This window comes from Temnothorax longispinosus, chromosome 3, assembly GCF_030848805.1.
Source record: "Temnothorax longispinosus isolate EJ_2023e chromosome 3, Tlon_JGU_v1, whole genome shotgun sequence".
Lineage (NCBI taxonomy): Eukaryota > Metazoa > Arthropoda > Insecta > Hymenoptera > Formicidae > Temnothorax > Temnothorax longispinosus.
Genome location: NC_092360.1, coordinates 21,149,284 through 21,175,064, shown reverse-complemented (window position 1 = coordinate 21,175,064; position 25,781 = coordinate 21,149,284). Strand labels below are relative to the sequence as shown.

Here is a 25,781-nt window from a genome sequence, read left to right as displayed (position 1 = left end):
AATTCAACAGAACGCGACGCGTTATAATAATGCGCGTTTAAAAAAATTAAAAAATTTTAATTTTAACGCGCGCGCGTCAAAAAAGCACGCATTTGATTGATGAAACGCGTGCATGGAAATCAAAGATTCAGGTCAGCTCTTTATTTCCATACATTCTGGAGGCCGTTTTAATTATCGTTGAAGGAATGCGTCGAAGAATTCGGTTTTGCCATAGAACATTTAACGAAACATGAAATACTCGCGCCATTCCATTTAATACTCGCATTTTCGCATAGATTTTCGAACGACGCGGTCGTACGGTAGTACGTTTATACGAGGCCAGCGATGAATTCTCGCTGAATATCAATCCGGGGCAGAAAACGGAAAATCGTTAAAGTCGATAAATCATAATTTGGGAATGACAGGGTTAATAGAGAAGTAGATCACTAGCGATTACGCGCTGCCCTCGGCCCGGGGCCCGATTAAAAACGCCACAAATCCCTTCTGAAAGGCTGGCGTTCGCTTCATCGACGCGCGTCGATCAACCTCGAGCCTCGTGTCCGTGACAAATTCGCTGTGGTATGCGCGATTTAGTGATTGTCCCATCGACAGGATAAAATCGCCCGTTTACATTCAAGCTCGCGATGGCTTCATTCCATAGCGCGGCCGCGATCGAATTTCCCCCATTAGAAAGAGGAAGTGCGCACGGAGGTGGCCCGACGTCATTTCCAATGCGCTAGCGTTTAGTTTCCGCCGCATCCGGTGGGCTATCTGTATCACTACATCATCATCGCGATGGGGCTTGCTCGAGTGAAAATCGCGCCCTGTCCATCCCTAAATTCGGATCGGACGATTAACTGCTGAAAAACGATCTCGTTTTAATTCCTTTTATTTTTATTCCATTTTTCCTTCACGTCTCGTAAGTTTTCAATTTTTAAGCAGTCACATGTCTTAAGAGAATAAATGATCGAAATGACATTGCATTAATTGCTTATTATTATTTTAATGACAGACATTTTAATGACAGATTTTATAATTAATCTCTATCGGCGTTCTTAATGTTTGAAGTACAGATAAAAGCGTAATGCAAGTCGAATAAGATTGAGAAGTTATTTATTTTTCATTTGATAACCTTTCTCAAAATTTGTGATTGCATTATTAAAGCATTTTATTTAACAATTATTTGCGAAAATGTAAAAACTCAGCAGTTTTTAATCGCGCTGACAGTGAGTCACATTCGGTTGAACTTTAGTTACAAATTTTCTAGACCTGCTGCTCGCACGGCTTATCTCGCCGACGGGGATCATGGATCATCAAAACTAATTATATACTCTAGATCTTCTCCTCTTCGGGCAATAGACGTTAAAGTATGCTTAAAACTCTACGGCGGCGACTGAAATTTAGTCGAGCTAAGCAAAAAGGCAAGCAATTTCTTCGCTGGGTGCCAGCGAGACGGACGGAGAGAAGGGGGGCAAGATTCGAGTGTATATCTTTGTCTTTCTTATTTTTTTGGAGTGGATACGCGCGCTGCCTCTGGAAAATAAACTGGCCACTTTTATCGATCGAGGTCCCAAGCCGTTTCGCGGCCGCCATTAAATGTACCGTTCTACGCCCCCTCCTCTTCTTCCCGTACCACTAGTCCACTCTTCATCCCCCTTATCCTCATCTCTGGCCCATTAAGCGCAAATAATCAGCCCTCTCCTTACAAGCGACCTCATCGCGATGAGTGGAGGCACGTCCTCCTCGGCCTCATATCCGCGAAACAGGATTTTGAGAGTTCATTATTCTGCAACTCGGCGCTCCCATCCGTATACGGATATCGATATACTCGTAATCGCCGTTTTCTAAGATTGCCTTATCATGAAATCGATAATGCGATTCTACGCGAGCTGTACTCTTCTCATCTTCATTCATGGATATTTGTATCATTAAAAGTCCACACCAGCGTCAGTGTGTATTTTTTCAGGAAACTGTCAATTGCGCGACTCTCCTCGGCATTTAAAGTTATCGAACCGTTCTGTAAAGCGGAGATGAATTATGAATACGATCTAGGTTGCCCCAATACGCGGGGGAACTTAAATAATTAATTCTAAAATAAACGATAGGGTAAACTCGGGTAAGATGGCCATAGAGGAAAGATGGCCAACCTATGTTCTTTCAATCTAGCTCGCCATGAAACATCGAATGAACATGGGTTGGTCATCTTTCCTGTATGGCCATCTTACCTGAGTTTACCCTACAAATAAAGGAGATCTAGCTGGACATATTCCTTGCGTATTAAATCCTTGAAAATTATTTGATCAATTGTGATACGTTTTTAAGTTTGTTTGAAAAAATAAATTCTTACAAATTGAGAAAATACCAATTATATAGATATAAATTATGTTTTGCTTTTTTCTGTTACAGGTAAGAGTCATTTGGTGGACGAATTTATTGATTGAGGTTGGTGAGTGAACAATTATAATTTTCACATCGTTTTTTATTTATTACTTTAATTCTTTATGTTGCATGATGTATGTATAATGCATTAACGTGCCGCTATGGTTTTTTAAAAAAATCTATTTCGATACCATGCCTATTCTTCGTGCTAATGCAATTGTATTCACTGCACGCTATTTTTCTTCCTCGCGGGACAGAAAAACCCCGCTAATGTTGTCGAAATAAAAACATGTTTTTCAATCGTGGCTTCGCTCAGACGACAGCAATGTCGACCGGGCGAAGTGCTTGCACAAGAACTTAGTGAGTTCGCGTGAACGAATTTCTTCGTTTTCCTTTTCTCGTCTTTCCTCCGAGGCTTTTTTTTATTCTTTATGCCGTTGTAAACGGCGGCTCTGCTTTGAACCCCGTGTATAAAGTCCCCACAAATTAATTAGCACACTCCCCGCGATGGGTTCATCACGAGCCGGAATAAATTATGCGGCACAAAACCCGCGTCGTGAATCCTTGTATCATTAATCTCAGAAAGTTCTCTCGAGACACATACAACAGATTTATCTCGTTGATACCGTTTCACGCATGTAAATTTACTCTCATTATATTTTAGCGCCACACGTGTATATTCTCTAAGACTTACTTTCGTGATAATATCTATTTACAGATAATGTTGTTTGTCTGCTGTCTTAATTACATTTTTGAAGCTGATTCGTGAAACCGATCTATTTTCTTGTCGATCTACTTTCTTGTCTGATTTATTTTCTCGTCGAGAAAAGTATTTGATTCGAACATATATACGCATGACAAATCTCTATATTAGACACTCTAGACACTATCTATATTAGACACTCTAGACACTCACGATCCCTTCTGCGGCTTAAAGTTTCGGCCACCGGATTATTTGAATAAGGGTCGAGGTCCGCGGTGCTGTGTGCTGTCACAGGGCTTCGGGAGGTCCGCGCTACTTCGGGTGATGCAGAACGAAACCGGCCTCGTCCTTGGCCGCGTGGTCATCGAGGCCATCCCCCCCTCTTCCCCCGGGTTCTCCTGCCAATGCATTTCGTGCGAACCGGTCATCTTTCGTGCGACTCAGCGGGCGACTCAGCCTCGGACGAGAGCCGAACCCAGGCACCGATGATACATCACGCGACAACCACAATTCCCATCCGGCTCTAAGCGCATCGTCCAGTGGTACAACTAGCGGGTGGACGAGGATAAGGGCCAAGGCAAACGCGTGTCGCGCCGGGATCTGCCGGTCGGATTCTCCGCCGTCAAATATGAAACCTCCAGCGAGCGCCGCCGCGCCGCGCCGTCGCGATATGGTATAGAGATCCCGAGGACATCTCTGCGGGTTCCCGTTGTTAAGCTCGCCGCTGGATATTTATTATATGACTCATTGTCAAACGACATAACTGATATCGATTGAAGAAGGCGTATCGGAAAAGATCACGATCTTCTTATCACTGCTCATATGTTTCACTTCATTCTAATGTTTGATCTATTTTATTCTGAGGACTTGAACTTTTTTATTAGCTATTTCTACGAGACGCAGTTTTTACATGCTGCTAGTGATACAACGATAGTTGGTCGAAAAAATTGCCAAGGCACGTGGTGAGAGACAAACATCGCTTGTGTGTGTCTGTGCAATTTACAAATGCCACGCACGTTGGCCGATGCTGGGTTTACGAAGAGAATATCGGGTCGGCATCTCTGTTCTCGAGGTCTTCTCGGTGATGCGGTCGGCACTCGTGATTCTCGTGGTCGCGGTAAAAATGCCGCGACTCGCGCTGTTAGTTCCGACTCGACGCGAGATGGACCGAATAAGAGGAGAAACGGGAAAGGAGAGAGAGAGAGAGAAAGCGAGAAAGAGCACGATCGTGTCTTCTCTTTGTAACGTCTGTCGCAACCCGAGTCTCCCTTCGTCCTCCATCCTTCGCCGTGGCCCCGCTTGGAAGGCGACTGTAGTCCTTCGTTCTTCCCTCAGGGACTACAAATAGCTTGTCAGTTGAATCATAATAGAGACTCGGGATCGCGAGATAATCTCGCATCAGGATATCACGGCGTGAGTTCACCGAGGCCGAAACCCAAGGTCTCCGGCGTCCATGTATTGATGTAGGGTGCACGTTAATCCTGATTAAGAAGCGATTTATCGAACTTTCAATGATATGTTCTAGCCAGAGTCGTACATTATTAACGATCGCGCGAGAGCTTTTAAATTAAAGAAGAGATAAATCAGAAAATACTACTTTTTTTCATAAAAACTTGATAAACTGGAATTTTAATTGCCGAATCTGAAAAGTGATACCAGGAATTAGCGAGGATTAACGAGGAATTTATTGCGTTTAAATTGGAATATAAAAACTTCTTTTTAATAGAACGAAATTTTGTTTAAATTTAATATGAAGGTACGTGAGATATAAATTATCCAATAAAAAATTATCAAAAGTTTTAACGAACATTCAAACTTGAATATATAATTTAAATACATTTTTATATTGTAGCTCTTTAATTAATTATTGTCTATTAAAAGCACAATTATCAAAATATTGCGATTGTACATTGTTAGTGTGATCGATAAACTCTTTAGAACACAATAATTGTAAGGACATATGGATGGTACAAGGCAATCTCTCGTGGGATAATCTCGCCGAGAGTTCATAAAGTCAGGTCGATCGGACCTGGAGTGAACTGGAGTGAACTTGGGACTATGAAGTCTCTGACACCACAGGAAGTCCATACCTGATTGCTGTCGTGACCGATTACTGGGGTCCACGAACTTCCTGTACCGTCAACTTTCTGATCTCACGAGAGTTTCTCACCGTATTTATGTCCGTGTCGCGTTACTTCTACTCGCACCGCTCTGTATATAACGTTAATAATTTAATTAAAATAGCTGTATGTTTTCATATAATATGTATATTATATGAAAGGCATCTAACTACTCTTGTTTTTCTTACTCTAGATCGTGATTGAAACGATTGAAAAAAGTTTTACTTTAATTGATCGAAAAAACTAATTAATGTTTAAAGGCTGCTACGTTTATGTCATATTTCTGAACTTTTAAAAATCTTGTGAAATTTCTTTTATTGGACGTCACCGTATGTCTGGCGTACGTTAAATAAAATATAAGCTGTTGGAATTTAATAAAAAGTTTCATCCAACAAACAGAGGGGAGAATTGTGTTTCCGCGCCATCCGCGACATGTATGTGACAAGAAATTTCACATTTCTTTTCTGCTCGGTAAATTGTTTGCATGATCTTCGAAAAATGCTTTTCTTATTCTTTTGAAACTATTTGATCTAAGGAATGAAATGTCCTGCGGGAGAGAATTGGCTTCCCTTTACCGCTCGCCCTTTTACTCGTAACCGAACGTCGAAGTGGCTGTCTACGATTTATCGAGCCGTTGAGCGTGCCCCAAGAAGATTGCAGTAACTTTCGCATTATTGCTAGATGCTGGCAACGATCCCATTGCAGGATGGAAACGTACTGCTGCCAGAAGAACTGTCTAGAAACAAATCGAAATGCGTTTGATGTGGTGTTCTTCAATAAGAAGGTACAACGGGATACAACGGAGTGGCAGCGATGTTCAATCACGGTTTCGTTCGGTATCTTCACGTCGTCTTTTACCAAATTCTGAAGGACTCATCGTTACCGATGATTGTGGAGAATATACCTACACATATATAATCTAATACTCAAACTCACATTTTATTATATAAATTGATAACATGACATTATAGAATACCTGAAATGTTTTGCTAGTACGCGTAACGATAAGATCGTCTTTGGTGTAAATTTTGGTCAAGCTACAACTTGACTTTGATATGGAAAATTAGGAAGAATAAAGATCGTTTCTCCCGTGCGTTTCTCTCGGATTTAACAGTCTCCGGGGATTTGGCCGGAATATTTCCCTCAGTTAATGATGTCACAAAGCGGGAAACCAAAATTCGATTATCATATCTCGCGCGTGCATCTACGAAAGATGGAGTCAAATTTACCTCGTACCACGATCGGACCCTTCTCTTTGTGCCGACGTATCTGAGAAATCTAAATCGAAACGCCCTTGAAATACGGTGCCGCGACAAATGTTTTCTGACAAGAAACCAGAAACGGAAGCTGGTTAATTTATGAACCGACATTTTTCTACCGCACTGCCGCGATCGCTTCTAAATTACGCGTCGTTCATTTTGTGACAATGCCGCCGTAATTTCTATTGGACTGGCTTGAATTTGTTCAGGTTTCTATAAGAAAACTTTTACACAGAATTTCTTGCTTACTTATCCTTTTAGCGGCCACGGTACACGATATTTCTTGTATCTCGAATTGATACCCGAGAAAAAAATAGGTATAATATGTTCAGATGTACAAATATATTATTAGATATGAAAAGATCTAATTGTATATGATATATAATCAGAAATTTGGCGCGATATGATCTTGATGATATCTAATAATATATTTTTACATCTCACCATATTATACCCATTTTTTCTCGAATAAAGATTTTATTAAGTATTATCTACTTATTTTCTGTATTATCTCATTATATTTCTGCCAAGGTTATTTGTTAAGTTTTATTTAAAATACTGCTCTTATTTTACTGCTTCTCATGTTATCTTTGTATAGATACACGTTGTTTAAATTGTCATAAGTTTTTCTTACGCGGCGCAGAAGAGATACAAATTTGAAGAGATAGCTCTTTCAGCAAATCACAAGTTAGGAGGGGAGGGGGGCCTTCGAGTGGACTCGCGTGTACTCAAGGCTGTTGGATTATTTATCCGATTCGCTTCCTGAGCTCGGAGTGAAATGTGTCGCGCCTCGGCATACCTGGAGTTCCCGGAGTCTGTCGTCGGATAATCGTGATCTATTCGTTCTCGTTTCCTCACGCGACCTACAAACGTTATACCCCGTTATCTACACATCGTATTTCCCCGCATTTCGCATAAATCATAGGTCGGATGATAGCCATTGAAAAATATACGCGGCGCTCCATCCGTTTCCTGGGAAACACCATAATATTTTGACGGTGAACGTTGCACGGTTAAAGCTCGCTCGCTGATATTTGTATTACATAGAATTGATATTTTATTGCGACGTAGGGCATTGATTTGTGCAGTAAAGTCACACATAGGTTGTTGCGCGCGCGATACTACGTGATAATAGAAGCGTTACAAAATAAATAATGTGTAAGAATATTTGCAAACAATATAAAGAGGCAAAAGTAAGCGAAGGAAGTAGCGAGAAAACTAGACGATATTCGACGAAGTCGAAAGCTAACTCAATTAATAACGTCAAAGGTGAGCAATTCTCTCTTTGAACTCGATAGTGGTGTAGCAATGGATGAGGGGCTCTAAAAAGCACCGATGCGACAAAAAGGCTTGTGCTTCTTCCAAGATTCGGCTCAATTAAGCGAGGTCTCTGAGCGCTGACAAAGTACGACATCATTGTTCTTTTATGGCCGGCCCTAAATAAGTGACTCTGCCAGCATATTGAGTGGCAAACCGTAGAAAGGATGAAGACAACCGCGGCAAAAAGAGAGCGGCTCGACAACGAGAAGCACCGGGAGCAAACTCTCTCAACCAGGAAAGGATGAAGTGAGACGATGAATGACGGCGAACGACGACGAAGAAACTGTACTATAGAGAGGGAAATAAAGAGAGAGAGAGAGAGAGAGAGAGAGAGAGAGGAAAAACGGGAGCTAAAAGATGATGAGAGATGGCTACAGAGGAAGAAGGCAGATAAAGAGGAATATCTTATTATACACGGCGCAGAAATTAGTTTTCGTCTGTTGGTATATGCTTGCAAATGTTTTCCACGTTTGGATACGTAGAACGCGCATGCGTTTTTATAACATCCATTTCTGATAAACAACAGGCACAATGTATGTATTTATTTACGAATAATATTTTATTTTTTTATTTTCTGCGAATCGCGTACATGCACAAAACAATTATTATATACTGTTGTTTAAAAGCGCGCACGTAAATAATTAAATCATTATATGTATAATTAATTATCTGTGCAAATTTTCTATGCAAGGAATGTAGAGTGTAGACATAACGTATCTATTTATGAATCTTATGACAATATGACGTAATAATGCAGTTGTATAACGCGATTTTTGATATCATGACATATATATTATATGCAATGCTTGATGTCGTGACATCAAATTGCGTTATACTATGTTATACATTATTATTTACTGCATTATTCTCTTTTATGTAGCAAAAAAAGAATACGTAAAACGAAATAAAATGAATAATTATCGAGTTGAGCCGTTAAAAATTATTGATTTATAATTATGTTACGATATGTTTTTTTTTATAATTAAAAAGGGATTCGTGAAAAATGTGCAAAATTAAAATATTGGGTAACTGCACCATATAATCATACATTTTTCTTTCTTCATGTTTGAACGATTTTGAACGAATGCAATTTTACTGACCGCTTCTACGCCGATAGATCGCAAATGGATAGGCGGTTACGAGGTGACGGGAAGAAACCGATGTTTCTACGTTCTTTCAGTTTCAATTCGGCTACCGCCAATTTATTTGGCTCGTACATTCTTGAGCGTAATTACTTCGATCCTCGAGAAATCGAGAGTAAGTGGAAGACACGAGAGGGGTGAAAAATTGCCCGGTCTCGTCGGACGGGATCTGGCATGGAATATTTACTACGCTTTTTAATGAGATCAATGCGCTAGAGGAACGATTGGATAATTGCACCCGAGAGCCAGGCTTACGTCTTCGAGTAATTAAACGCTCGGCATTTCTCATTTACTTATATATTTCATCACGATTAAAGATCCTAGTAACTTCTTTTTATAAGAAAATACCATTATATTATGACATATTTATACGCTGAAATAGACGTTATGTTTTTATTTTAATTATCCATCTTAATTTATAAATTATTGAATTAGTAAGATATATAAATATATATCTTTTAGAATTTATTTTGAACATCTGTTATTTCTTACTCATCGTCGTATATTTATATAAAGGTTAATATTAATTAAATATAATAAACATGGAAATGAAAGGGTTATTTTCCATATATCATCATAATAAACAAGGAAAATGACGGGATCATAATTAGAGCCGTCTTTCACATTTCTATGAAATATATCTGCAGCTATTAGAACTGTATCGACACCTAATAAAATAACGGGATACAGTATCGACGTTTCCGCAACTGGAGATCTACTCGCTATATAGCCGTGATAATCGAAACGTCGTTTCTTATCGCTGTGGAAATCCCCCAGCGCGCGTGCAAGAAGGCGAAAAGTCACGGTCGATGAGGTAAATGTCTGTCGCATATCGATTCCCTTAATGAAACATTTTTCTGGCGTATTAAAATTACGCTTCCAAGCGTACGGACTTATCGTGATTTCTGGAAATTGTATCACTTATCGAGCAACAGCGTTTTTACCCGCATCCATTGAATTCATCACTGTAACGGAAATGAACTTGGCGAATATATTTCACAAACGCAAATTTGTTCGATTGGGGCCGAATTGAAAAGGCGGAGACAATGGAAATCCAAGTGCTCGGCTCAAGGATCATTACAGTCAATCACACATCGGTGATCCGTATGCAAATCGGAATCGGGCCGTAGGATCTCACACGCGGGAACGTAACAAAAGGTCATCGCTGGTCGAGGTTTCCTGGCAAACAGTAACGAGTAACGAACGTCCGGCAGAGCCTGCGTGCTAGCGACAATGCTTCGGCGATCGGTATTTAATTACTGGTGGAGTGCAGCAAAGCCGTAGAGGCCGGCCTAGAGGCTAACAGTCACGCTATCTCGTAGATCACCGTTCTACGTGATCGTGAAAACGACTGGTTTCACGATTTCCGTGTATATCTGCGTGATCCTTCAATGATTAATATACTTTTTATTAGATTGTAAGGTAAAATGTACCAATACCTGGACAGGTACTTATGTCTGGACATTTTTATCATTTTAGTTCTAAATAAGTTAAGTATAACGCGAATCAAAATCAAAGAATCAAAGATAAAAATATTTTTTTTTGTATTGTATTTTTATCTTTTTAATTTGCGTTATACTTATTTAAAAACTAAAATGATAAAGGTGTCCAGACATAGGTTTTAAACCTCTCGGCATTGGTACATTTACCTTAATATAAGACGTATATATATAACCTGTTAAGTAGCTCGAAACAGGAATTTCAGGTCTATCGATTAAACTGTACAACAGGTCAATCACAAAATTGCTATGCAAGCCAGTTGAAGATTCACCGAGCATACTTCACAACAAGATCGTCGAAGTTTCGCGTTTGAGATAGCGCGTTCGAGGTACAACGCGCATACCAAGAGACAGTACACATTCTTATCCAGGAGTTAAGACAAAAACAGAAAGAATAGTCAAAGTGGAGAGACGGAGCTTTCATGTTCACTTGGTTGGAAAGTCGAATCGTCGATTGGCAAAGTCTCGACTCTGTCGTATATCGCGCGTTAAAAATAAAGCTGTAACTTTTCCGCCATTTTATCCGCACGAATTTCTGCGATGAAAAGGCAGAAAACTCGGAAAATGTTTCGGGTAGATAATAGAAGTTCTTTTTTTTTATCTCTTTGCGAGTGAATATTTAAATATATCGACGTTTACGTTATATTGAATTATATAATTTTTTTCTTGAGAAATATTTTACGCTAATTTTTGGCTGTGTTAGAGAAAAACTGCAATGCTATGTTGAATACTTCGCTACGTTAGATACTTAAATCGTTATTAATATTATTTATATTTGCGTAGCACTCGTTTAATTCTTCGAGAGATCAAAGAGACTTACAGAGAGCAGAAATCGTTAGTATATTAACTTGCATTAGAAGTATGCTTGCCGCGTAGAAAAAAAATACTAAGTGTAAAGTTGGAGCTTAACGACGTTCAAAAGAAAAATATACCGGTATATATAGACGCATTTCTCGGGGCGAGAGCTATACGCCGCTGCACCTAAATTACTGTAAATTCTCCGCTAACGACCATCGAAACGCAATACAAATACTCGCTGAGTAATTTTTTCCTACAAGCACACGGCAGAACTCGCCTGCCGACTCGCCGCGGAGAAGCGCAGGCGAAAATGAAGCTGGGAGAAACGGAGTGTGGGTAGAGAGAGAGTGAATGCTTGTCGTTGTTCCAGTATCGTCGTTAGCAAACTACATGCGGATGCTCGAACCAAATTACATATCTTGATGTCCGAAGTATGTCGCCATGAAGGAGAACGAGAAGTTCATATATTATTCACATCTCGGTCGTTATTCCATGTTATCTTTTCTTAATTAAATATTGATTTAATATGCACTCGCGCCTTTGCAGCTGCTCGTAAAACTTACAACGCCAATTAATCTAGAATATCTTGATAGATTTGGTTTAGTAGAGATAGGCGTTATATCATTCGGTTCGTGAACACGCTTTATTCTAAATGTCATGAAGAAACATTTAACTTTAACTTCTTAACGAGGATTTGAAGACAGGCGTGTAAGGTAGACGAAGTGGAAGTTGGAAATGGGATGTCATCAGGGATGATGGCGGGATTGGAGTGGGCTAGAGAGAATAAACGGTTGACTGGTTTATGAATTTTAACTCTTAAGGACCTTTTGTCTTGCCGTTTGTTTTTGCGAACAGAGGAGAATTGTCTTGCGAAAGCACGAAAATTCAGCCATTTTGTGCCGAGACATCTTCGAAGAGTTTGATGTCAAAGTTTAGGTGGCGTCGAGTTCCAAATTAGAACAAGCCTTGGTCGAGATACTTGGGGAATTTTGTGGCGACGTCGTTTGACCCATATCTACTAACACAATAAGTGTGTTCCCTAAAGAATTCATTGATCGTCTAAACTTGCACTATAGAAATAACTCAATTAACTTAATTTGCTTAAATTTTCATCCCATTTTTAGAACAATACAGAATATCTCTTGCTATTTAGATTGTCAATATTGTTTCATATATTTTACAGCAAAATCATTTATTTTTGTTTCAATTTTATGCTTTATATCTAATCAGATTATGAAAAACTAATTAAATGTTTGAAATATACAGATTATATTATCGGAATTTTAAATAAGATCTAATTTAACTAGCATTTTGTCACATAAATGTGAAAAAATTTATATCTTATTATTCTTTATTTATTTAAATTTGGAAAATTTAATATGTATTATTAAATATCTCTATTATTATTGAATTATTAGTTTTTCGTAATTTCACCGCGATTACAAAAATAAATATTATCAATAAACTACGTTTCAAAAGGGGGGAGGGGAGGTTTAATTTCTTATAATTTCATATAATTGATTCATGATTAAGCATTCAGTAATAGTGTTATGTAAAGAATATGGCATGCAGTTATAGTAGTGACTTGCACAAATTAATCTTATTTCAATCCTACACATCGTGTGTTGGTTTATTTTCGCGAAACCGGTTGATCCTCGCTGTATCAATGTAAACACCCGTATCGTTAGCGTCCTTTTCCTTCTCGATCCTCTTCTGAATGACTGCTGGGTCGATATGCAAATTCGTCGATCTTTTAACATCGGCGTGTCAGAAGATCATCGGGATAATGTCATTTGCTTTGCGGATTCGCGAGGTCCAAGGAGTCTGCGGCGAGGATGACGAGTCGCGGATAATTCAGGGTTTCATTTCTGATTGGCTATTGTGATCCGGGTATCGAATTATTTTTCTATTCGTCTCTTTTTTCTCCCTGCCCTCCGTGCTCGAACAGTCCGATCCAGACCGTTTCGTTTAGTAGAAAAAATATATATAATAGATGGCAAGAAATGTTCGACTTTTGTCATATTCTAGAATGGCATATATTTTCTTCAATTTGCGTTATGCTTAAATCTGAGATGCGGCGAAATATACCTCGAGGACACGCAGACCTAATATATCGAAGACAACGAGGAATTGTAGCAATAACGACCGGAGGAATGAAGAACGTTGCGACTAAATCGAGGAGTATAACACGATAGGAACAATGTCGCATTGTCAATTAATGGAATAATTTCCCGGACCTGCCGGACAGGATGAAATTCCTCTGCGTCGTTTCTGACTCAAGCGAGAAACACAGACATATAGCTCGCAATGGAGGCAGCATGAGCGTCCAGGGTGCAATAGTGGTTACTTCTGGCTGTCAACATATGATACTGAATGCGTAATCCTTTAATAATAATCGACTGACAGTTTTCTTCTGACATTGCTGGCTCTCTTTCGCGTGAGGATTTCGATGAAATTTATTCCAGGCGTCCCTTACTTAATGGATAGCGTTTGAATTGAATATTCCCGACGTCACGTCACTGCTATTTCACGAGCCTAAAATAAGATGGAACAAGCAAAGTAAAAAATATGGAGGAAAAAAGTTGCAAAAATCTAAGAGATAGTTGGACGAAATAATCCGCATAATACAAAAGTGTCAAACAGACGTTATTAATTTTTAAATATTTAATTTGTGAATTAAATATTAATGACATCTCTTTGAGAAAGAGAAACAAAGTTCAGTGAAAGTAACAGTGATGAATTTGTCTTTATGGCTTTGTAGTATTATACAATGGGGATATACATTTCGCGAATTTTAGCTGTAACAATTGCTCCACGTTTCCTCCAAATTGTCCATTTAGTGAAGATCCTATCCAATATTTGCGACGCGGCGTCAGCTTCAGAAGTGCCGATTGCTGTTCCCGATGAGAGATGGATTACGTTGAAGAGGAAAGGGTGAGAATGGAAAGGAGAGTTGACCAATACTATTCGTACCATTTGGCAGTATTGAATATTCAACAATGGGGTACTCGACTCCGGTCCAATGCGATTTCGTCCAAACATCAGAATACAGATTGATTGACACACGGATAGTTGTACGCATTCATGCAGTCTTCTACGCACAATATTTGAATGTTTTTAAATTCGTATGTAATTGGAACACGTTATAATATATTTATAAATTATTATATAAATTAGTATTAGTCCAATATATGGGATAATGAAGTAGAATAAATAGGATAAGATTGTTTGGAATAAAACATATTAAGATTTTTATTTGAAATTATTGGAATATGACACTCGATATTCTGATCCACAATATATGAAGCTCTTTGACTGTTTACTTTTATCCGAATTAACTTAATCCCTTTTTTTAACAATAAGTAAAAATTTGTACAAGTTACGTTGTGCTCTCTTACGGCGATTTAATCTTGTGTGCATGTTACATTATAATTGAATGAGGCATAATAACAATTGAAGCAACAAAAATTGCGTTATTTAATAAACCATAAAAATAAATCATAAAAAAGTTTACATTTTTACATCCAAAGTTACATTTGTTTCTATATAATGGATTTCCTCTATTTGGTGAATTACGCATAAATCCGATCGTAAGGAAGTTGAAAATCGAACCGTAATGACGTCCAATTGATAAAAGCGAGAGGAATCTCTAGTTGAATCGAATGAAGCAACCTTTCGTCACAATCTCGTTGCCCACACTTGGCAATGCGTGATCACATTCATTCTCACTTTTTTCTCTTAAAGACATTTCTGATTGTTCCTTATGGAAGACAATCCTACAATTGTGCGGCGCAAACAATCTTATCATATACGCGAGGCGAACCTTCTCAAACGACAAGATCGTGGGCGGTGCATTAGTACTTTCTCAGTACCAAGCGTCTCGAAAACAGAATGCCGAAGTATCTTGACTTAAGTGATTTTACTCATTCGTTAATGTATCTGCGTTGTCCTTCGCTCAAATGTGAGATACATAATCATCTACTAGAATTTTTAAAATTGTTTGTAACTCAATATAATTAAGTTAGTTTTTATCTTATGCAGTCGACATAAGTACACACATCTCCGGTCTTTTAAGTATTAGATATGGGTTTTTTATGAGAATATAAATAATTAGTAATCTATAAATTCTACCGCGGCAGCGTGCTATTATTAAATAGGAAAGAATAGCAGCAATAAAAATAATAATTTCGGATAAGCATTTCCAAACTTACCTTCTGTCCTTAACACGTTAGCCGCGTGTGACGCGCTGGCGTGTCACATCTCATTTGCTACAAGGTGAACGCCGCGTGATCCGTCGGCGTGTCACACGTTTATTGTTTAATATGTTGGCAGATGGGGAATAAATAAAACAACACATTGCGCTAGTCAAAACGTATTAAAAAAGAAATTAATCGAGCATTTTAATATCATGCAGATATAATTGTTTGATATAGAATTTGCAATAATTAGTTTCTAAAAGTTTTAAGTAAAAAGGAATTAAATTGTCTTGCAAATCCAAATAATTTAATCTATATTTAAAAATAATAAACTTTGTTTAAAATAATCTTTATTATAATTGTTCTACATTCTTTTTATTTCATTCCTAATTATCTTTTCCTAATTGGCTGTTTATGGCATAACAAAAATTATAACAAAATTGTTGCCTGTTAACTAATTAACTAAGTGCTTTATTTAATTGAACTGCTTGGGAAAGCTAATTATTAAAAATTAATATCCGCAGAAAAGTCGACGATCTTGGCTGTCATTTCGCTCATTAACGATAATATACGAATAAAAAGAGTCCTGATGAAGTGGTTTAAGACTAAAAGTCGTTTGAGGGAACTCATGATTCTGAAAAATGATTCCAACGTGCGCATCCCGGGCGGATTTCAATTAAACTTCCGAGAAACTTCTACTTTATCAGATCGCTGGAGCACATAATGAAGATCCGATAATCGCGCCTGAGCGATAATCAGTTTATCGATAATCGATCAGATCTTTTTGGGATGAAATTTTGTACGTTCTTACTAGGAAATCCACGGATGATATCAGGAAAGCAGCTTTTCTCGTTTATAATTAAACGCTGTGATATCAAAGTTAATTTTTGCATTTATATATATTAAACTTTTTTTTATTAAAATGGATCGAATAAAGTATATTTATCGTTATTAGACTTTACTAATAAAATCTGATTTGACATAAAAGTTATTTTCTAATATATTGACACAATGAGACAAACTATTACTCTTCAAATTAATTTCAATATCTATTAGATAAAAATAAAAATAAATTATAATCTAAAAAATTGTATATTAATAGAATTTTTGTCATCATAAATAAGTATTTCTTATTTTAAGCAGTTTACATAGTAGATAATTAGGTCATAGCAATTATTATTATAGTTACACTGGCGTATAAGTTATACGATAAGGTAAAATAAGAAATACATGAAGAACGTATATAAAGTTCCCATACATTATAAATAATTTCGAAGATTTACAGCATTGCGAATTCTATCCCTCTTCCCCTTCCTTCTGGAGAATTTATACGTGTTGAGAAATGTCATATGAAATAAGTAATTGTATTTATAATTTTTTACGCTACCTGAAATGAAATGTACGTCGTTAAAACGCACGCGAAATTTTTATCACGGCAATAATCTATCAGAGTCGTGTCTCCTGGGGCGTTGGAAACGATTACTTCAAGCTACGAGAATATTGCTCCACTTCATTCTACACGGGCACAGATAGAGACTGTCTGCTCTAAACGTAGCATATCGTAAGAGAAACGAAGCGGACCGGCATTTGCCACATCGATCGAGTGTGCACTTGCGCATGCATGCTGTTCACGGAACTGCAAAATATCCATAGCGGATTAAAAGCGAGCGCAGTTGTCGATTCAGAAGTAATAAGAACATTCGAAACATTTTGCATGATTTCCATTTTAATTTAGAACGTAACGCATGATTTTAACTGCAGATTAATTTTACTATAGTCGCATATTCGCGCATTAAAATTATTTTCTTTTTACGTATTTCTCCACCACATTTTTTTTGCATTCTTTTCAAAACGGCCCACTTACACACTGAGAAAAAAATTTAATCCCAAAAAATATTTAGTCCGATACGAGTAACTAAACATGTTAGTTAACTAAACATTTGTTGTTTCAACAATTATTAAGTTGCACTAAAAAAGGTATAATGCATTCATGTCAACCTTGAAAATTTTTTTATCAAGAATTAATTAATTTAACTAACGTTTAGTTAAACTACCTAAAATATTTGGTTGCTCGTATCGGACTAAATATTTTTTGAGATTAATAAATTTTTTTCTCAGTGCACGAACTTATATTTTGCGAGCGAATAAAGACGTTTATTTTCAAAAACTGAATGTTTCTAGATAAAATCTCTAAAATATCTTTGAAGTAGCATGTTGGAGAGCGCAAACGCACGGAACTACCTATCGATTGTTTCTTCTTATAACAACAAATCGCATGTGGACGTAATAAACTCGAACTGCATTGTGCCGCGCCATTCGATGAACCGATCGCTTGCTTGAATCCAGGGATATGATCGCCGCGCTGCTTCGTATTGTTCTGCTTGACCCTCGGCGAAGCTATTTGCGCAATCATCGCGCGATATATGTGCGAAGTTGAGTATTGCACGGGTGTCTTATATATGATTTGTTCTCCTCAAGTATACAAATTGATTAAAAGATTCTTGCTCGATGAATATTCTTATTAACGCAACGAGAGCATTTCTTCTTGTAACTTTTTTCAATTATTCGATCGTTAGTGAATTAATTTATTAGAATGTGCTATAGTACGTTTTTAAAATTGCAGAAAAATGGTTAGCTGTTGGCGGAAATAGGAAAAAAGGGAATGCTTAAACTTCCTATTATACGCTTAATACTTTGTTATTACAAAAAAGAAATAATTTTTTATGTTTACGTATTGTTTCTAATCTGTCTATAACTACTCAACTTATATTCGTGATCACTTTTGTTAAGCCCAGCCGTGCTGGGCATTTGTATCTTTAAATGCGATTGCCAATTCGGAATTTCGTCGAAAGTATTCCGCGATCGTACATATCTTCGTTTTTCGTTCTCGTGAGAGACATTACCTTTTGAAGACGGACCATGCAGCAGAAAGAGAAAGGTGGCTGATACAATGAAATCCTTTGTCCGACCTAATAACGCGAGATATCGACGTATTCTTTATCCGACGATCGGGTCACGAATAGCCGCGTCGCGATACAATAATACGGTCGATCGTTTTCGATACTGCTGCGAAGAAAAGGCCGAAGGACTGTCGGATGATTTAGCACGTTTTATCGTGCGAAGGAAGAGGACCGACTTGGCTTTTGTGTGAAAAATACTGCGTATTGTCGCGGACTCGAGTCTGGTGTAAGTGGAAGATTTTAATTGCGATACTTGTTATTTTATTATTAACGACATCCGCATATGTGTGATAATTAAGACGTTGACATAAAATGATTAGACGCACCTGTTTTAATATTTTGCTTCTGTTTGCCGTACGCCTAGAAACACGTAAGAAAACTTCAATAACGCCAACAGCTGTGTTTGAAAATGCAAACCTTGCGTCGGGCACAACGCCCTTTTTAGCCATGAATATACTTATGTACTCGACTCTATGGTGAAATATAAAGCATGCGGGAGAAGCCGAGAGAGGAGAAAATAAAACAGAGAGATAAAAGACCGGTGAAAGAACGCGATATAAAACCAGTGGTGAAAGAGTTAAGTAAAACTCTAAAAGTTTCTTTCTCAGCAAGTTTAATGATGGTTTGCGTTTTTATTATATAAGCACGCTTGCTTTGCGTTTTATTTAAAGATAAACCATTAATTCTCTTTCTTCTCGCTGCCTCCTTTCAGATTTTGATTACCACTCTTGAGAAAAATTACTCGTTACAGCATAACTCGATAAGCGTTTTTCAACACAGTTTTAGTGTTAAATCAGTTAAATCGATCGTTATCGTAACGCTTGATAAAATATTTAACATAATACTGTATAAGATTTCATGGATTAATCAGTAAAACAAGTTTTTGCTATCATCATCTATCAATTAAGCAGTAATATAATTAATAACAAGATAATTGTTAGATTATTTAAAGTTTTAAAAATATATTATATTGGTTCTATTGAGAGGAAAGGGGGGGAAGAGAATTATATAGTTACAAAAGACAGAAACTTGATTGAAACGAGAACAAAATTGCTTATTAAGTATATTAATGTTTTCCTGTTACAATGTAGAATATATCAGCTTTGTGGCATGTCTCGTCCACGCACAGACCGCATACATATATAAAAGATGCTAGAGAAACGATCGAAACTCCTCGTCGTAGTGGTGTATCGCACATTCTCGTTGATATGCAGGGGCGTGAGATATAGTAACGGGGACTCGTCTAACTGTATCGTTCGATATATTGCGGGAAGAGCCGGCTGGCGTCGACAGAAACGATGGTGGAGTGTCGATGCGTGGAGAACCGGATGTGGATTTATTTCTCGCCGGTATATACGAATACGCACGAGTTGAGAGAATGGCGGTATCCTATACCCTTCGTAACCTTTCCCCGGCACCCATTCTCATCATCAACGCCAGGTGGATTTTCAGTTCCTCGTCTTTGACCAAATTACTGCTGATGAGAGCTGCCAGTTCGCCGTCATGCCAGACGATAATTGTTAGCCGCGCGAAATTAGCCTGTTTGAATCTGTTTATACATGAGTGCATTTCGGAGGTGAAATATATATCTTGCAATTTCTCCAGAATGTATCTTTCATTCTAACTTTGAACATGTATAAAAGGTTTCGTACTTTATATACATTTTTAGACTTTTTCAAAATAGAATTTACTTATCTAATGAATTCACGTATATAATTTCTCAAACTTAAAAAAAAATTATCCAATTTTATCGCTGAGTAGATGAAATTATTTAATAAAAATTTATAACGCATCTACGAGCGGATGAAGATATGATAAAATTAGCGACTGATAAAATTAGATAACATGTAATAAGAGAAATCTTGTCATTGTAACTCACATGTCACGAATTGAATGACATATGTCGATATTTACATTAGATACGTGTTAAATATACGATTCATTCTCGATAGGCATACGAATATAGGCGACCAGTTGTGCAACACAAGTGTCATAAGTAATTAAATAACAAACGACAGAACACTAGAATATGGGAGAAGTTATCACTACACGTTGAAACGCGTCGCTACATTTTAGATTATAAGCTCATCGGTATCACGTGTGCGATCTGGATGGCTCCTCGCCATTACCGCTGAGGATTCGCTGCCTCTCGACGGTGATTGAGTTACCTCTGATACGGCGTGTTAGTTAACTCGTAAGTACGCTCGCATCTGCAGATCCTAATCGGTTATTCAAACGTGGACGTAACGTAACGCTAACCGCAAGAGTAATTAAGAGAGATGGATAATGATTAAAAGGATCGAAGTAAAATGGATAGGCAGCGAGTACGATAGCAAAATAAAACTAATCCTCTGAGGATGCAATCATTAGCTGCAGTTCATGACTCTGTTTGCACGAGGCGCCGCGTCAGGTTATTGGCAAGCACGATGACTTTGCTGTTTTATTCACACAACGTGTTGCGAGAAAAGGGAAGAATTTGTTTTTCTCCCTAGATATATAGTCTCTCTATACTAACATCTTCACTGTAACCGTTCAACACCCTTTACGTTCGTTGAGCGGGGAGATCGATATCGTGCGAAAGAACGTCGCAGACGTTGCGTTGTATATCCGACGCATCTTCCAGCGCATCTTCGCGCACTTTACAGCTAGCTGGCTCGAAGAAGATGTAGTAGTTCCCGAGAACTTCTTATCGGTTCGACGGAGAGACGACGAGAGCTGGGTGCTTATGGCGCCCAGAGGCACACCGAGAAACGAGTCTTATCCCCCACGCAAACGACCATCCGTATCCATAGAATAAATAGCTTTTTCTTCTCCCGAAGCGACCATTAGAGAATGCGATATATTTCCCGACCGCGCCGACCAGACGTTTTGCGACTTTATTTTCTGTTTATATATAACCGTGTTATTCTATATGCAACATTGAGGCGGCATCAAATATTTTAATTTGAATGTCGAGGAAACGTTGCGCAATCCGCTTACATTCTGTAACACGATATTTAATAATTAAGCAGTTACACAAATTATAATATTTCTTCACAAATCTCTAATCTAAATGTGAAAATAAACGTAATAAGCTGATGTATATGATCACGGAAAAAAAGATTAGCTTTATAGAGGCTGTAATTTAGCAATAGTAGCAAAACTTTTTGTTAAAGTTTTGCTACTATTACTAAATTATGGCTGCAAAAAATATTATTTTTCCCTATTTTACAATTAAATTCGTAGTTAATCCTTTTTTCTGTCACGAACATCTTTCTATTAATTGCGCCCCTTTCAAGCACTATAATATCCGCGCTTGATGATTATGGACCTGAGGCCTGTTCTTATTATTGTAAATTTCCAGGTTTCTGAATAGAATCTGTTTTTATTCAGAAACTGGGAAATTTACAACGATAAGAACGACGCGTAATGCATTTCTTTCAGGCACGATCCGGCGTCGTCTATCATGTTCCACGTCACAGAGGACACGGTAGCCGAGATAACATCGGCTATTATCTCACGCATCATTCATTATTCACGGGAGGATAGGTATCTTTAGGCTTCTTTACAGTCAGTGCGACAACTTTACGCGCGTGTAGTCCCGTAAACTACGATGAACACACGTATTTACTGGGAGAGGGGAATTGGGTAAGAAACGACAACCTAACTTTTCCCCGGAGGAACTCCTTCGTGCGAGAGACGGAGAGGAAGCGATCTGGTGAGAGGAATCAAGATGAAACCTACGAGGGTGGTAAATCCTCTGGCGGTGTCGACTGCTCGAAGCGTCGCAAATAGATGTTTGAGTATAAACGGCATAGCCAAGATGAAATTGTACCAGTTTCACGGGAAGAGAAATCACAAGCATCAATCGCTTATTGAAAGCGAAAATTGAGATGAAAACGATGCGTAAGATTTTTAGCATAAAGCAAATCGATTTATTAGCAAATATTGATGAAAAAAATATTGTAATGAAAAGTGTTGCGGAAAAGTCTGCTTTTACTTAAACTGCAAAAAATGTTACTTCCCTCTAAAATTTTTAAAAATATACCTAAGCTCAAATTTTTTTACATGATAACTTGAATATCATACAGTACAATGATTGTAAAACTATAAGGTATAATATTTTAAACTCTCCCGACAGAATTCTTAATGTCATAAATTAAATTTAAGACTAAACCAATTTATTATTTAAACGATATTCTTAATATATTCAAAAGCGATAATTTTGAAATACCCGAGAAATAAATTCGAAACGATAATTAAATATTTGTGACTCAGAAATCTCTATTATCTGACCCATTATAATCATGAAGAATCCAACGTCTCTAATACGATCAGTGTCCAGTCGAGAACTGATCGCGTAAAGCTGGAATTTTAAATGGAATCTGCGAGAAATCTGAGTGTAACTATGTACGTGATAGGATTGGAATAACAGAATCTTCTCTCTTTCTCTCTCTGATAACTGGCAGATTAATCGCGTAAATTTTAAAAATTCTATTCTTTATATATCGCGCGATGGCACGCGAAAGGTTCGGGACGATCGTGTAGGGAAGGAACAGGAAGGCGGATCGTTAGCCGCTAACCAGCACTCGAGGTTAAGCCTCGTCGTAACAGTGCACTGAGTCCGTCCATTACTTACGTAGCGTAATATTATAGCTTCCTCATTAGCGGATGTAAGGGCCAACGTAAACAAAACTTGTCCCGCGGGCGCGGGCGCGCGATACTCGAGGGTCGTGGCCTCCCTCTTGAACGTAGCGCGACATAATGACAAGGAGGATGCACGAAACGGCCGGTTCGGATGTTCCTGCATGAATAGCGGGCAAATATTATGCCGCGGTAAATTATGTCGTGCTGACTTTCTCTTCATTGTGCATGACGTTTGACGCCGTGTTCGACGCACGTTAAATCGCTGCGCGCGAACGAGAATTCCCGTTTACAATCATTCAAATGTTTCCTTCAACGTTGAGACCCGTGATTCTTCAGTCATCATTTACACTGAAAAAAAGGTTTGGTTATAATAACCTAAGGCTTGGTGAAATAGCTTCAATTAAAGGGTTTAGTGATTATGACGAAATATTTGGTTAATGTTAACAAATTTGGTTAATGTTAACAAATTCGGTTAACATTTTAACCAAATATTTCGTCATAATCACTAAATCCTTTAGTTGAAGCTATTTCACCAAGCCTTAGGTTATTCTAACCAAACTTTTTTTCAGTGTAGTAAAAGCGCCAAACGCATATTCAGCGCGAAAGAAAACAAATTAATTATGTCTTCCGTAGATGATTTTTGAAGTAAAGAAAACGATCGTTTGACTTTTTTTTTTCTCCCCCAAAAGAAATATCGGAAATTTGCCTGAAATCGAAACGCGCTCAAATAAAACGCGGAGGTAATTTAGCCGAATGAAAATCGGAAGTCCCAACGGCCGTCGAATGGAGGCAGGCGAAATTGGTATGCAAAACGAGATAAATCACGCTTATGTCCGCCGCAGCTGCAACGCGGAAAGGGCAAATTCGATCATCATTTGAGAATCGGTTCGCTTGCCGTGCGAGGCCTTCGACGACCATATATCTAATCAAATTGATCATAAAGTGATCTAAGTACCATAAATTGAAATTGATTTCTTTCAGTAATGTATCACTTACAGAATTGTAAGAAAAAATGCTGTAATTTTTGGAATATATTTTCTCAGCTATTATATCATATGCATATAGATAATACCATTTTTACGTCATTACATAGTGAAAAAAAAAACCGAAATGAGTTTCTGTGAAACAACTCTCATTTTCAGTAATTACGTTATAGGTAAGGAAAATACTTCTCGGAAACCGAGACGATGTAACGATAATATTCCGATGTTGATAACACATTAACATGAAAAAATCACGATTATTAACGCCATACACTTGTCCAAAGCAGCATAGATTCGAGAAAGCATAAAGATTTATCGTCGCAAATTCAACGCTTACATGGATAACGAGAATGAGGTAACACGAGAAGCGATTTTAATTTGCGTATGCGCGCTTTTGGAAATAGCGGAAAATGATGAAGAACGAAATCGAATAAAGATATTACATTTCAAATATCATGGTACTGAATGTCGATACATCAGTAAATGCTTTCGTGATACACGCTACAACAATGAATTAGAATATCAACGATCCACTGTGTAATAGAATATTATCCCGATACGTGACACAGCATGAAATGTGAAAATTAGATTAAAGTTTATCAATATATTTGAATATTGTACTAAGAGAGTTTAACTTTTATTCAATTGTAGCTAAGTGTGCCAATTGAGGTTTAAAAGTAGGACAATTTTACTATAAAAGATCAAATCTCGCTTTCTTTCATGTCGTCTAAAACTTTATCTTACATATGTATGCTTAATGCAAATATGTGTGTGTGTAAATTGTTTATTATTTACATATTTATAAAACATTCAATATTCTCAAAATTTAATATTCTGTCTAATTAATATTATTTGTGATTGGATGTATATACGGCGATCTTTTCAGAGTCTCTTAGGCCTTGTTGTACCAACGCGTTAAATATATGTTTATTTTGCAGTTCTCACTTTTTATTTCACTTTCTTCCTTCATGAGCAATTACATATTTAATAAGAAATTTAATGTGTTGATGTAATAAATAACTTAACATTAAAAAAATTTTTTTTATAATAACTTTATATTTAGATATTAGATTTTTGACAGCATTCTTAATCTTTCATTTTTCTATTGTTATTTAGAAATCGAGTTTTAATTAATAATCATTGAAAAGGACCGAATTTAAATTCTTAGCCTAAATAAAACGTTTTTTCTATACAAATTGTCCATATTTAAGACCATCCATTTTGATTTTTCAAATTTTGACTTCGGATTCGTAATCAGCGAGCCCAAAAACTTCCGGGTACTGAGTTTTATCCAAATTGAAAAACACTTTCGACTTTTGACCAGCTTTTTGGGATTTGGCCCCACTGTGCAACGTCACATAACTTTAATCCTAGCTTAACTCACTCTTCGTCTCTTTTTAATATCCGTTTCTACCAATCCAGATTAACTTTGATCTTGGTTTAACTTATTTTTTATTGTTCTCTAATTCTAAGAACTAGAAGAAGATTGAAAAGTGAGTTAAACCGATTAAAATTAAAGATATTTAAATCACTCCTTAAAAATATTTTAAAGGATTATTTCAGTTTCCGGCTACGGGATATTTTCCGTAACAGCATTAGCTGTTCGTTGTATTGTTTTCACATAACTAAATGTTTCTATTTTGTGCGTATCGTATATCATTATATTATAATCGACAGTGCTTTACGTTTGCAACGGCACCGGTGTCTCTCATCGGTGCGGAGCCCTCGTATTGGCTTACAAACAAGCGGAAACAAACGGCGCGGCTGTGCCCAACCTACGGAGTATTAATCTTTTTCCCCGATATCGATATGTTATC

General features: G+C 37.5%; 1 protein-coding gene and 1 long non-coding RNA gene across 2 annotated transcripts in view; both read left to right on the top strand.

The window, feature by feature from the left end:
• The window catches only part of LOC139810478 (uncharacterized), a 352,879-nt gene that overhangs the window by 190,431 nt on the left and 136,667 nt on the right, over positions 1-25,781 (top strand). The gene's annotated exons all lie outside the window — the stretch shown is intronic.
• LOC139810483 (uncharacterized) overlaps positions 1-25,781 on the top strand; it is a 39,274-nt gene that overhangs the window by 3,592 nt on the left and 9,901 nt on the right. The window contains exon 2 of the long non-coding RNA XR_011731400.1: positions 2,386-2,425. This is a non-coding gene — a long non-coding RNA (uncharacterized lncRNA). The remainder of the gene's footprint in view (positions 1-2,385; positions 2,426-25,781) is intronic.